We start from the raw sequence: 14,084 nt of genomic DNA on the forward strand, positions 1-14,084 counted from the left end.
CACCCATAATTTCAAACGTTGTTCGTTGCTGTTTTTAGGTGTTTTTAGGCTGTTTTGGTGTGTTTTAGTATGTGTTGTTCTAAAAATCCGAAAATCCCAGAAAAAAATTGAAAAATTGTTTTGAAAAAAAACCAAAAAGAGTTGTTTTGATTTGTTTTTGTGTGTTTGTTTGTGTCTTAGGGTACCTTCCAACACAATGATGAGGATTCGGTTTGTAATTGCATGGCTGTTAAAGAGAATGATTAACATGGATGAAAGTTTGATTTACTCTTTGTTTATGCTTGATTGTGGTTATAACTTATGAATTCACATGTAATCATAAAGAAAAAAAATTAGTTTTTGTAACATGCTTGAAGGAAGGAACTCAAACAAACGCTACAACCTTGTGAGACTTGAGCCTAAACGTTTATTTGGAGAGTTAAAATCTATGCATTGTTGTTTTCTAAAGTCGTTGCATGATCTCATTATTCTTTGCTTGGTTATTACTTAGAAGGCGTTTCATCATTTAGTTCCAAATGCTAGAACTCATGCCAAATTCATTCAAAACATGTTATTGAATTGCATAACACATATTCAAGATGAAGTTGTGTAGTTACCACCACCATAACCAAAAAGCCGTGAATCCCCTATGTCATTACGTTTTGTAGGTTTTAACCCCATTGAGCCTTGTTTAGCCCTTTTCTTTGTTAACCCACATTACCCTCACGAGGCCTAGATTAGGACCACCCATACCTTTGTTCTTGAAGCATACTAATGAATGACTCAAAATGAATTCCTTTTGGTCATTGTTGGCAGAAAACAAGTGTGGGGGAAGTGAGTTTTGTTGTGGGTGTGCCAAAGTCTTGAATGAGGCAAGAAAAGAAAAAAAAGAAGAAAAAAAAAATGAAATGAAATTCGTGGAAAAAGAAAAAGAAAAAGTGTGTGAAAAGAATGAAAAGGAGTTGGAAAGATGTGAAAAAGAGTCCCAAAGTATTGTTTGTTGAAGAAAGGGTCCAAAACATCGAATTCGGCCCTAAATATTGCTTGAATCTTCCCCTTATGTCTAAAAGTGATTTCTGCATTCTAAAGTGAATTCTAAGTCTAGATTTCATTGCTTTGCTTACTATTGCTTTAAGAACGTTTGTTTTCCCTTACCATTCTTTGTTAACCAATACCCCAAGCCCCATTACAACCCTTGACTTCCATCTTGAGTGTTATGTGTTTCAATTTGTGGAGTTTGATTTTGGTATGAGCATATGGTGTCCCTGGTTCTCGCATCTAAGTAGTAGCATTCCATTCATGAGATCATATCTAAACATGCTTATTAACTCCAGAAATTGATTTCTTGGTAATACATATATGTGAGCATTCGTTTTCATATCTACATTAATCTTCTCACATATAACTAGTATAGGGTGTGTAGTTAGAAAATCTGAGTGAAAATTGAGTGCATATCTTGTAAGGAATTGAGTGATTTCTCTAATGCATGTTACTACATTCAAAACATTGTTTAAATTGGTTAACTGTGAACTAGTAAGTGGTGACTATGATTAAGTATGTGCTCAAATGTAAAGATGACTCAAATCTGTGGGGATGATGATTTTTAACATGTCATGTGCATTGGAAATCCCTGAGGCAAATGTTGGAAGGTTTAGGTTGTGTTTTATTTGTTTTGTTTCGTTTTGTTCTTTGTTTTGCTCGAGGACTAGCAAAAGCTAAGTGTGGGGGAATTTGATAGGAGCATATTTATGCACCTTAGTTAACTAGTTCTTATGCATTTTCGTTATGTTTTCTTAGTTTAAAGTAGTCTTTTAAGCTAGTTTCATATGTTTTCAGGTTTAAGGGCATATTACATAAAAGGATGCAAATTGGAGCCTTGTGGAGCAAAATGGAGCTTAGATTGGAAAGTACATGCTTGGAGCACAAGGAATGGACGAGTTTGAAGGTCAAAGGAGCTTAAGAAATGAAGAAATGAAAGTGAAGAACAAAGAAGTCGGAATTGGCAACCAAAGTTTCTAAAGTTGGAAGTTTCTATTCTTGGAGGTTTCCATTTTCGAGAGTTTCTATTGTTCTAAATTGGAGCCGCACCTTCCTAGCCCAATCTCTCTTGAATTCTGACTTGTTAGGCCCTTTCCTTGTGGATTTGGGTTATACACATCCCTTTCTACAACCAAATGGACCTAAACCCTAATTCCTTGTGGACCTTAACCCTTTGCCGCCCCTAGCCTTCTAGAATACCTGATTTCCTTGCCTTGCAAGGCATTCTAGAAGGCCCATCTCTAACCCTAGCAAAACCAGCCGCACCCTAGGCCTTTTCCCCACTAAAAATCTGATTGTTTTAACCTAATTTCTGATGGATTTGGGTTTTAGAGGCCCTAATCTAATTGCCCTAGGGTTTTGGATGCCTATATATACACATTATAACCTCTTGGCCGAATCACGATCTGCCATATTCATTCTACATTCCAGAAATCCCTAGTCTACAATCTGCTGCACCCATCCATCACCTTTGCCGAGCTCTCCACCACCTTCCACCCATCAAACACTCATCCACACTCATCCTACACCCCTTGCCGTGCCTCTACACCCCCTAAATTCCATTCTACATCATCAAAACAATCCAGGAAGTGTCACCACCCAATCTGCCGCAAGCAAGGAAAGGGGACAGATTCTCTACAATTGTTTGGCTCTTCATTCTGAGTTGTTGAACGATTTTAGGTGTTTTCTATCTTATATTTCAATGTCTAATTCATGTAATCTTTGTTTTGCTTTAAGTATGATTGGCTAAATTCGTTTTGGCTAAGGGTGGATTCAAAACCATGATTATATATGTGAAATAAGTTGATTACTTCCAGTTATCGTTGCATAAGTCGTGAATACAATTTGCTTAACCGTTTGATTTAGAACTTATTCTTGTATGTTGATTGAGAGTGCACGCTTAATTTGCATGCTTGAATTTGGTGCTAGGATATAAGTTTGTTTCACCTAATCGTTATGAATTTATATTCGCAAGTAGTGAAGGTCGCTAGTCACGATCGTGTTAAGTAGATTCCTGGCAAGAGTATCATGCTTTTCATAGTTACGAATGCCTTGTCGATGCTTATGATTTCCAAAGAACGTAATGATTCTAACTTGTATCTTTATCATGCTGTTCATATAGAGAACTTGTTAGGAATAATTTGTTTGCGATGCATATTCATCCAATTCAATGATTCTAGGGAAATCTGAAGGTTAATTTAAGCGGACCTAATTAACTTGGAGTGTCGAGATTCATAACTTATTAATTTGATAACTGGAAATCGATTTAGGTTGCATATATTTCATGTGTGGAGAAGAACCCCTTAGCTATTCCATCATCCATTGATTCATCACAATTTTGTCTTACAATCTGTTTTCTTTACAATCTGTCCTTTTAGTTTATTTTCGTCCAAATCAAATCCCCATTTATTTTGAAGTCCTAGATTAGTTAGAAAGTGTGTTGGTTTATGTTTTTAAGTGTTTTGGTACAAGTTAAAACCCAAATTCGTCCAATTTGGTGCCTTGTGTTCAAAACTGCCCAAAAAGTGTTTTTAAGGCAGTTTTGAGTCCTTTAGTTGCTGTTTTGAGTTTTTGGTTTGTTTTAGTATTTTAAACGTTAGTTTTGCATTCTTTGAGTCTAATCTAGTGTTTTAAACTTTGTTTTTGCGTTTCTAAGTCAGTTTTCAAGTGATTAGTGCCCCTAGTTAATCCCCGGTTAGAACGATCCCTACTTACATCATTACTACAATTGTCACAAATAGGGTTTAATTTGTGTGTCAACATAATTTTCACATCAAAATGCACTAAAAACACTTAAAAACAGTAAGGAACAACATAGAAGTGATAGGTGAATAAATCCCATGAAAATCATGCAAAAACAGCTTGGTTACCCCCCCCCCCCACACTTAAATCAAACATTGTCCTCAATGTTTCACACATAGACTCACACAAAAGCAAACAAACAACGAACAACATAGCAAAATAAAACAGTAAAGAGAAGGGTTTAGGAACACAAATCTGAGTTTGGAGTGAGAATTCCATCGTTCTTTTGCTGAATGCATGGGTTGCCTCCCAAGAATCGCTTGCTTTAACGTCTTGTAGCCAGACGAAGACCTCCTCTTAACCTTGATTAGACCCTGATAGGAGCATATTTATGCGCCTTAGTTAGCTAGTTCTTATGCATTTCCATGGTGTTTTCTTAGTTAAAGTAGTCTTTTAAGCTAGTTTTACGTGTTTTCAGGTTCTAAGGTCAAAGTGTGCAAAAAGAAGCAAAATGGAGCCTTTTGGAGCAAAAGGAATGGATGAATTGAAGTCTTGAAGAAAGTTGGTTTCCTAATCCAAGAAGGATTCCTAATCATTAAAGGATTCCCAACTGAAGATGGATTGCTACTTATTTGAGGATTCCTACTTGAAGATGGATTCCTACTTATTTGAGGATTCCTAATTGAAGATGGATTCCTACTTACATGAGGATTCCTAGAAGAACAAGGATTCCTACTCCAAGAAGGATTCCTACTCGAAATAGGAAAGTTAAGCCAAGGTTTCCTACTTTGGTTTGACCTTTCCTAAATGTTCCTAAGTCTTATCAACTTTGAAGGCCTCCTAAGCATTTTAGGACATCAAATACACCTCCCTTCCACCATATCAACCCTTGCCGCACCTCACATACCCTTTCCACAACTTCCTCTTCCTTGCCGTGCAAGGGAGAGGGTCCTTTCCTGATTTTGAACATTAAAACACATTCCTAATATGTTTTAAACCCTAGCCGCATATTTCCTTGACCTTTCCTTTTATTTTCTGATTTTTTTCCTAATTCTAGAATCCTTAGACTTAATTTCTGATTTCCTAATCAACCTAGGGTTTTAATTTCTGTTTTCCTTTAAATAAACCTCCTTGTTGCAGCCACAAAAAATTCCTCACACACCCATTCAGTCCCATTCACGCCAGATTTCATCTCTCACCTCTTGCCGTGCCCAACCTTCACCCAAATCCATATTTTCTGACCCCAAACCTTCCTAGCCGTGCCATACACCCATCCTAGACATTTTCCCACCATTCTCCATCATCCAAAACCCATCCAAACCATCTCCATACCTTGTGCCGCAGCAAGAAGGAAGAAGGAGTGCTCTTGAATGTGCTTGCTAGTCTATTGCAGATTGCTGGAACTTTTAGGTGTAATCTTTCTTATGTTTTCAATGTTTCAATTCAATAAACTTTGTGTTGTGAGTATGTGGAACTGAACCCCCTTAGTTGGGGGGTGATTCGAAACCATGTACATGCTTGCAATATGATTTGATTACATTCAGTTGTTATTTCATAAGTTGTGGATTCAATTCGTTCATCTACTTGATTGACAACTTATTTGTGTATGTTGATTGAGAGTGCACGCTTAGTTTTCATGCATGAATATGATGCTAGATTATGAGGGAGTTTCACCTAATAGTTACAATCTTATAATCACAAGTAGTGAAGGTCGCTTGAAAACGATCGCGTTGAATGAATTCTTGGCACTAGTTTCATGCTCATCATAGTAACGAATGCCTCGTCAACACTTATAGTTCTCATTGTGCTTCATGATTCTTGATTGTATCTTTATTGTGCTCATCACGTAAGGAACCTTTGAGGAATGCTTTGAATTGTTGTATGCGCTTTCCCATCCAATTCATTAACTTAAGGAGAACTTGAAGGTTAATTTAAGCGTATCTAATTAACTTGGGGTGTTGAGTTTCATAATTTATTGGAAGAACAACTGAAAATCGTTTTGTTTGCAAGTGTGTCATGTGTGGAGAAGAACCTCCTAACTAGCCTTTTATCCATCCTTTTCTTCTAAAAACGTTTTACAATCTGTTTTGTTTTAAAGTTTCTGTTTTGTTTTCAATTTTCGTCCAAAACAAATCCCCCTTTATTTTGAAGTCTTAGATTAGTTAGAAAGTGTTTTGATTTGTGTTTCTAAGTGTTTTGATTCAAGTTTTCACCCAAATTCGTCCAAGTTCTTGTTAGGTTCTCAAAACTGCCCAGAAAGTGGTTTTTAGGCAGTTTTGAGTCATTAGGTTGCTGTTTTGAGTTTTAGGTTTGTTTAAGTGTTTTAACCTTTAGTTTTGCATTCTTTGAGTCTAGTTTAGTGTTTTAACCTTTGTTTTTGAGTTTTTAAGTCAGTTTCCAAGTGTTTAGCAATCCCTCCTAATCCCCGGTCTAGAACGATCCCTACTTACATACTTTACTACATTTGTCAAAAGAGGGTTTAATTTGTGTGCTTAATATATTTCGCATCAGACCCCACGGCATGGAATTGATCTTTGAAGGGAAGGTAATACTTGAAATGATCCGGTAATAGTTTAAATTTTAGAGTGGGTGCCTGAATCATTAACAACATATTAGTATAAAACAAAATTGAAATTCGGGGAGGTAGCTTACCTGTTTGCTCCGACATGAACTCAAGAATAAACACCACTTCTTTGAAAGTTTCAGGAATGTTGGACTTGGCCAGATTTAATGTGATGGTTGTGACTTGTCCTGTCATAAAACTCAACTTCTTTAGGCTTTGTTGTCTCACATACATCCGCTTTGATGCATTCTACATCTTCCTTGGCTACTTCTTTCTCTTGAATCCTTCTTCTTGATGTACAATTCTCTTCAAGAAATTCAACACATTCTGGAACTTGTTTTGTTGTAACAAGAAGCGGGATAGTACTTGGCACCTTTGAGAGGGCTTCCACGATGTCTTTTTCATTCTCTTCTTCCTTGGAAATCATGAACCTGTGAGGAAAAGGGACATTTGGTGGAATAGGGTTAGAAAGAATTGAATTTGGAACATCATTACCTAAATTGCATGGCACGGAAGCTTTAAGGACCTGTGGCAAGGGTTGTTCTTCCCTTGCCGTGGGTGTGTCTTCTTCCTCCTCTTTTTGCAGCTTCTCGTCCTCCATTTGGGCATATTTTGATGAATGGGGGTTCGTTCGAACTTCTTTTCCACTTCTCAACGTAATGGCCTTGGCGGATTCAAATCCTCCCCTTGGATTCACAACGGTTGTGGTAGGCAATTTGCCTTCCTCTTTGAATTGCCCCATGAACTCCGCCATTTGAGAGCTTGGAGCCGTGCCTGTCATCCAAGGCCTTTGGATTGCTGGAACGTTTTTAAGTGTATTCTATCTTTAGTTTTTAGTTCAATGTTTGTTTTAATTTGGTTTTCAATTATGATGAACATGTGGAACTAATTTTGTTTTAGTTAGAGGAGAATTCAAAGCCATGAACATATATGTTATATGAATTGATTACCTCCAGTTATGATTTCATACATCATGAATGCAATTCACTTATCTGTTTGATTGATAACTTGTTATTGTGTGTTGATTAAGAAGGCCTACTTAGTTTGCATGCATGAATTTGATGCTAGGATATAAGGGAATTTCACCTAATCGTTATGAACTTATATTTACAAGTAGTAAAAGTCACTAGTCATGATTGTATTAAGTGAATTCTTGGTAGGAGTTTCATGCAGTTCATAGTTACGAATGCCTTGTCAATGCTTACGATTTTCATAGAACGTAATGATCTTTGGTATGTATCTCTATTATGTAGTTCATGTAGGGGACTTGGTAAGAATAATTTAGTTGCGTCGCTGAGTCCAATTCAATGAATTTAGGAAAATCTGAAAGTTAATTTGTGCTTCTCACGATTAATTTGGGGCATTGTTATTCATGGTTTATCGGAAGAATAACTAGAAATCGATTTGTATGCATGTGTGTCATGTGTGAAGGACCCTCTAGCTAGCCAATCACCCCTTAAATCACCAATTTCGTCCAAAGTTATTTAGAGCCTTAAATTTGTTTAGTTTTAGTCTTTAATTCGTGATGTGATAAAAGTTAAGCACTCAAATTAAACCCTCTTGTTGTCAAATCGTAGTATAAATGCAAGTAGGGATCGTTCTAAACCGGGGATTAGGAGGGCTTGCTAAAACCTCTAAACTGACTAAAAACATAAAAACAAAGTTAAAAAACATTTGAATAGACTCAAGGGACTCAAAACAAGTTCAAAAGACTCAAAACAGCTTAAAAACACTCAAAACTGCCTAAAAACACAATCTGAGCAGATTCTAACCTTAACACAATTTTGGACGAATTTAGTGTTTTGGCTTGAATCAAAACACTCAAAAACACAAACAAAACATAATTTGAACACTTTGAAACAAGAAAGTAAAAGGGGGGGTTTTGATTTGGACGAATTTGAAACAAACAAACAAACAAGTTATAAAACTAGGCAAATTGTAAAACGAATTTGAGAAATAAGATGATGGATGGATTAGTTAGAGGTCAGTTCTTCACACATGACACACTTGTACATGAATTGATTTCCAATTGCTTTTCAATAGATTATGATGCTCAACACCACAGATTAACCGTGATGCACAAATTAACCCTTAGATTTTCCTTTACTCATTGGATTGGATGAATGCATGCAACAACCCAAATCATTCTCTAAAAATCCCCTACATGAATGCATAATAGAGATACAATAAGAGATCATTACGTTTCATGAAAATCATAAATGTTGACGAGGCAATTGTAACTATGAATGCATGATACGTTGCCAAGAATTCAATTAACGCGATTGTGACAAGCAACCTTCACTACTAATGAAAATAAACTTGTAACGATTAGGTGAAACTTGATAGGACCATATTTATGTGACTTAATTAGCTTGTTTCCTTGCATTTACGTTGCTAGTACTTAGTAATTTTAGTATTTTAAGCTATTTTCGTGCAATTTCAGGTTTTAAGGACAAAGTATGCAAACATGTGCATTTTGGAGCCTTTTGGAGCAGTTTTGGGCATGGAATGGATAGCTTATGCTTGGAGCAAGGTGGATGGACGAAATTGAAGATCAAAGGAGGCTAGGAATGAATAATGAAATGAAGAAATGAAAATGAAGAACAAAGAGTTCATAATTGGAAACCAAAGTTTCTATTCTTGGAGGTTTCCATTCTTGAAAGTTTCTATTCTTGGCTTGGAAGTTTCCTAATCCTTCCTCACCTATATTCCAGCCACAAAAGGGTTTCAAAACATGTTAGGTTGCCTAATTACATGTTTCTAGAAGTCCTAGAACTTTCCCTAGATATTGCCGCACCATCCCTTTAATTTCTAGTTCTTTGCTGCACAAGACACAACCTTTCTTTCCTATTTTCTACACCTAAACGACATTCCTGTTTTGTTCCATTCCTTGGCGCACAAGGGAGAGATTCTCCTTCCTATTTTATGTCCTAAAACATATTTCCTTTTCCCTAAAACCCTATGCCGCACCCTACATCTTTTTTTACCTATTTTGTGCTTCAAAACACATTCCTAAATCTGTCCTACAATTTCTGTCGAATTTCCCTTTCCTTTTCTCTTTAATTTCTGCACCTTTCTTGCCTATTTTCTGACCCAAAATCACATTCCTTTTCCTACATAAATCCTTCCCTAAAAACACTTCAAATTCGCAGCCCTTCCTTCCCCTATAAATAAAGGCCCTTGCAGACCATTCTAAGCACTCCACCCTTCACCATAACCAACCTATATCCATCCACCACCACAAATCACCACAAAAACCTTCAACCATCCCTTGTGCCGCAGCAAAGAAGAAGGAAGGAGACCCTTGGACGTGCTTGCCATTCAAGACGTTGGATTGTTGGAGCGTTTCTAGGTGTTTTCATTCTTTGTTTTCAATGTCTAAATTTATGTATCTTTGTTTTGCGTTTATGAGGAACTAAGCCCTTCTTGGCTAGGGGGCTATTCAATACCATGATTATACTTGCATTATGAATTCATTACCTTCAGTTGTTATTTCATAAGTTGTGAATTCAATTTGCTTAACCGTTTGATTGATAACTTATTCTTGTATGTTTATTAAGAGTGCACACTTAGTTTTCATGCAAGGATTTGAAGCTAAAATATAAGGGAGTTTCACCTAATAGTTACAAACTTATATTTGCAAGTAGTGGAGGTCGCTTATAAACGATCGTGTTAAGTGAATTCTTGGCAAAAGTTTCATGCTTTTCATAGTTACAATTGCCTTGTCAATGCTTATAGTTTTCATGAAACTTAATGATCTTTGATTGTACCTTTATTGTGCTTTTCACGTAGGGGACTTTTAGAGAATGCTTTGAATTGTTGTATGTGCTTTCCCATCCAATTCATTAACTTAAGGAGAACTTGAAGGTTAAAAAAGTGTTGTCACAGTTAACCTGAAGTATTGAGTTTCATGACTTATTGAGAGAAGCAATTGGAAATCAATTTGAATGCAAGTGTGTCATGTGTGGAGAAGAACCCTCTAGTTACCCCATATCTCATCAATTCACCTAAATTTGCTTAAGAATCTGTTTAAATTGTTCTTGTTTTAATGTACTTATTTTCGTCCAAAACCAAACCCCCTTTACTTTGTTAGTCATATTAGTTAGAACTTGTCTTAGATTGTGTTTTTAGGTGTTTTGAGCCTTTAGAAACCTAAATTTCGTCCAAATTGTGTTTAGAGCTCAAAACTGCCCAGCTTGTGTTTTTAGGCAGTTTTGAGTGTTTGTAGCTTGTTTTGAGTCTTTTGAGTCTAGTTAAGTGTTTTAAAGCTTAGTTTTATCTATTTGAGTCAGTTTTGAGTAGATTAGTGATAGGAGCATATTTATGCGACTTAGTTGGCTTGTTCTTGTGCATTTATGTCGTGTTTCCTTAGTTATTTTAATGTTTAAAGTCATTTTCGTGTGTTTTCAAATTTTAAGGACAAAGTAGGCAAGAAGATGCATTTTGGAGCATTTTGGAGCAAAATGGAGCTTGGAATGCATATCACATATTTGGAACCAAGGTTTGGATGAAATTGAAGACTTAAAGAGGCTAAGAATGTGAAGAATTAGTGTACAAAGGATCATGAACTCAGCCACAAAAGGACACACATCCTTGCCGTGCAATCCACATAGCATTCCATTTGGATTCCCATGCATGCTTAATCATCCTTGTCCCCGAAAATATTTCTGATTTCATGCCTCAATACACTCAATTATCACACTCAATTGCTGCATACCTCTTGTTCCCTTCACCCATCAGATTTCACAACCATTCCATGCACCAATTGATGCTCCATCATCCACATTTGGGATCCAATGCCTTGTGCAACACATGTTGCTGCACCTTTAACTAATTTCTGAAACATTTCACCTCCCCTTTTCATTTCCATGCAATGAACACAATCATTCATGCTCCCTAGCTGAAATACCATTCCATTTTACCCTCCATACTTTGCATCATTGCTCCATTTTCATCCTTGGACCATTGCACACCACAAATTCACCCTCCTTGCTGTGCATTTCCCCACTGCCTAATCTGATTCTCTAGGGTTTTTGGGGCCTATATATACATGTTTACAACCCTTGGCAAAGGGTTGAACCTCCCATATTCATCATTCATGCAGAAAATTCGTCCATACTCACCCTAGGCAGCAAAACACCCCAAAAACACCATTCTAGTGCCCAGAAAACATAACAGCCACTCCACCCTCTTCCACCCTTTTTGCCGAGTTCTCCACCACCCTCCAACCATCAAACACTCCTCCACACTCACCCTAAACCTTTCCATACCATTCCCCATCCATTCTACACCATAAAACTACCTAAAACCTGTCCATAACCCAATCTGCTGCAAGCAAGGGAAAGGAGGAATCTTGGATGCACTTGTTGCCAAGTTGGAGCATTCTAGGTGTTTTCTTTCTTTGGATTTTAATGTCTAATTCATGTAATCTTTGTTTTGCTTTAAGTATGATTGGCTAATTTCGTTTTTGGCTAAGGGTGTATTCAAAACCATGATTATATATGTGAAATGAGTTGATTATTTCCAGTTATTGTTACATAAGTCGTGAATACAATTTGCTTAACCATTTGATTTAGAACTTATTCTTGCATGTTGATTGAGAGTGCACGCTTAATTTGCATGCTTGAATTTGATGCTAGGATATAAATTTGTTTCACCTAATCGTTATGAATTTATATTCGTAAGTAGTGAAGGTCGCTAGTCACGATCATGTTAAGTAGATTCCTGGCAAGAGTATCATGCTTTTCATAGTTACGAATGCCTTGTCGATGCTTATGATTTCCAAAGAACGTAATGATTCTAACTTGTGTCTTTATCATGCTGTTCATATAAAGAACTTGTTAGGAATAATTTGTTTGCGATGCATAGTCATCCAATTCAATGATCCTAGGGAAATCTGAAGGTTAATTTAAGCGGACCTAATTAACTTGGAGTGTCGAGGTTCATAACTTATTGAATTGATAACTGGAAATTGATTTACGTTGCATATATTTCATGTGTGGAGAAGAACCCCTTATCCATTCCATCATCCATTGATTCTTCATAACTTTGTATTACAATCTGTTTCTCTTACAATCTGCCATATAAGTTTATTTTCGTCCAAATCAAATCCCCAATTATTTTGAATTCCTAGATTAATTGGAAAGTGTGTTGGTTTATGTTTTTAAGTGTTTTGGTACAAGTTAAAACCCAAATTCGTCCAATTTGATGCTTTGTGTTCAAAACTGCCCAGAAAGTGTTTTTAAGGCAGTTTTGAATCTTTTGATTGCTGTTTTGAATTTTTGGTTTGTTTTAGTATTTTAAACGTGAGTTTTGCATTCTTTGAGTCTAATCTAGTGCTTTAAACTTTGTTTTTACATTTCTAAGTCAGTTTTCAAGTGTTTAGCAATCCCTCCTAATCCCCGGTCTAGAACGATCCCTATTTACATACTTTGCTACAATTGATAAAAATAGGGTTTAATTTTGTGTGTTAACTTATTTCTCACATCGATTAGCAATCCCTCCTAATCCCCGGTCCAGAACGATCCCTACTTATCCATACTACAATTGTCAACAAGAGGGTTTAATTTGTGTGTTAAGTTAATTTACGCATCAAAACTCATTTATTTTCTAGCGTCTAATTCATGCATAAAAACTAAGTATGCATCCTCAATAAACATACAAGAATCAGTTATGAATAAAATAGATAATTGAATTGCAATCACAACTTAACAAATCACAATTGGAAGAAATCAATTCATATCTCAAGCATGTTCATGGCTTCAAACTTCCCCCTAACTAATTAGGGGTTTAGCCACTCATGATTACAGCAAAATCAGAAAGTAATAACAAAATAAACATTGAAAACAAGAACGAAGTACACCTAAAACGCTCCAATCTGCAAGCATGAAACGCCAAGGGCCTTCTTCTTCCCCACCTTGCTGCTGCACAAGAGTCAGAAATAGGTTTAGGTTGGATGGGGGCTGCGGCAATGATGTATGGTGGTGGAGAGTGATGTAGAATGGTGTATAGGGTGCGGCACAATGTGTTTTTGAATGGTATGAGGGGTGGTGATAGGAGCATATTTATGCGCCTTAGTTAGCTAGTTCTTATGCATTTATGTTGTGTTTTCTTAGTTAAAATAGTCTTTTAAGCTATTTTCATGTGTTTTCAGGTTTTAGAGACAAAGTGAGCAAAAGGATGCAATTTGGAGCATTTTGGAGCAAAATTAGGCTAGAATGGAGTTCATGCACATGAAGCACAAGGGATGGACGAATTTGAAGAATTGAAGATACAAAGATTCCTAATTGAAGTGGGAAAGTGCTTAATTGAAGATGAAATCCTAGTTGAAGATGGATTCCTAGAAGATTGAAGTTTCCTACTCAAACAAGGTTTCCTACTTGAAGAAGGGAAATTGAAGCCAAAGAATCAGCTCAAGTGAAGAAACCTTATCCAAAACATTATCCAAACCCTATCCTATCCAATCCTATCTTATCTTATCCTATCCTAATCCTATCCTAATTTAATTCCAGCTGCATGGGGGATTTATTTTCAGATTAGGACACATTAAAATTGGTTTCTAGAAGCCCTTATCCACTCCTACAAAGGTGCCACACCTTATCCCTTGTTTTTTCTAGAAATCAGCCACAAAACAACCTTTCTAGAAGGCCTTATCCCTTGTCCTACAAAAGTGACGCCCCAAACCTTTCTAGAACTTCTAGAAACCTGATTATTCCTTTCCCCCTTGGTTTCTAAAAGCCTGAGCCTTTTCCTTCAAGGATTG

This window comes from Malus domestica, chromosome 01, assembly GCF_042453785.1.
Source record: "Malus domestica chromosome 01, GDT2T_hap1".
NCBI classification, from domain to species: Eukaryota; Viridiplantae; Streptophyta; class Magnoliopsida; order Rosales; family Rosaceae; genus Malus; species Malus domestica.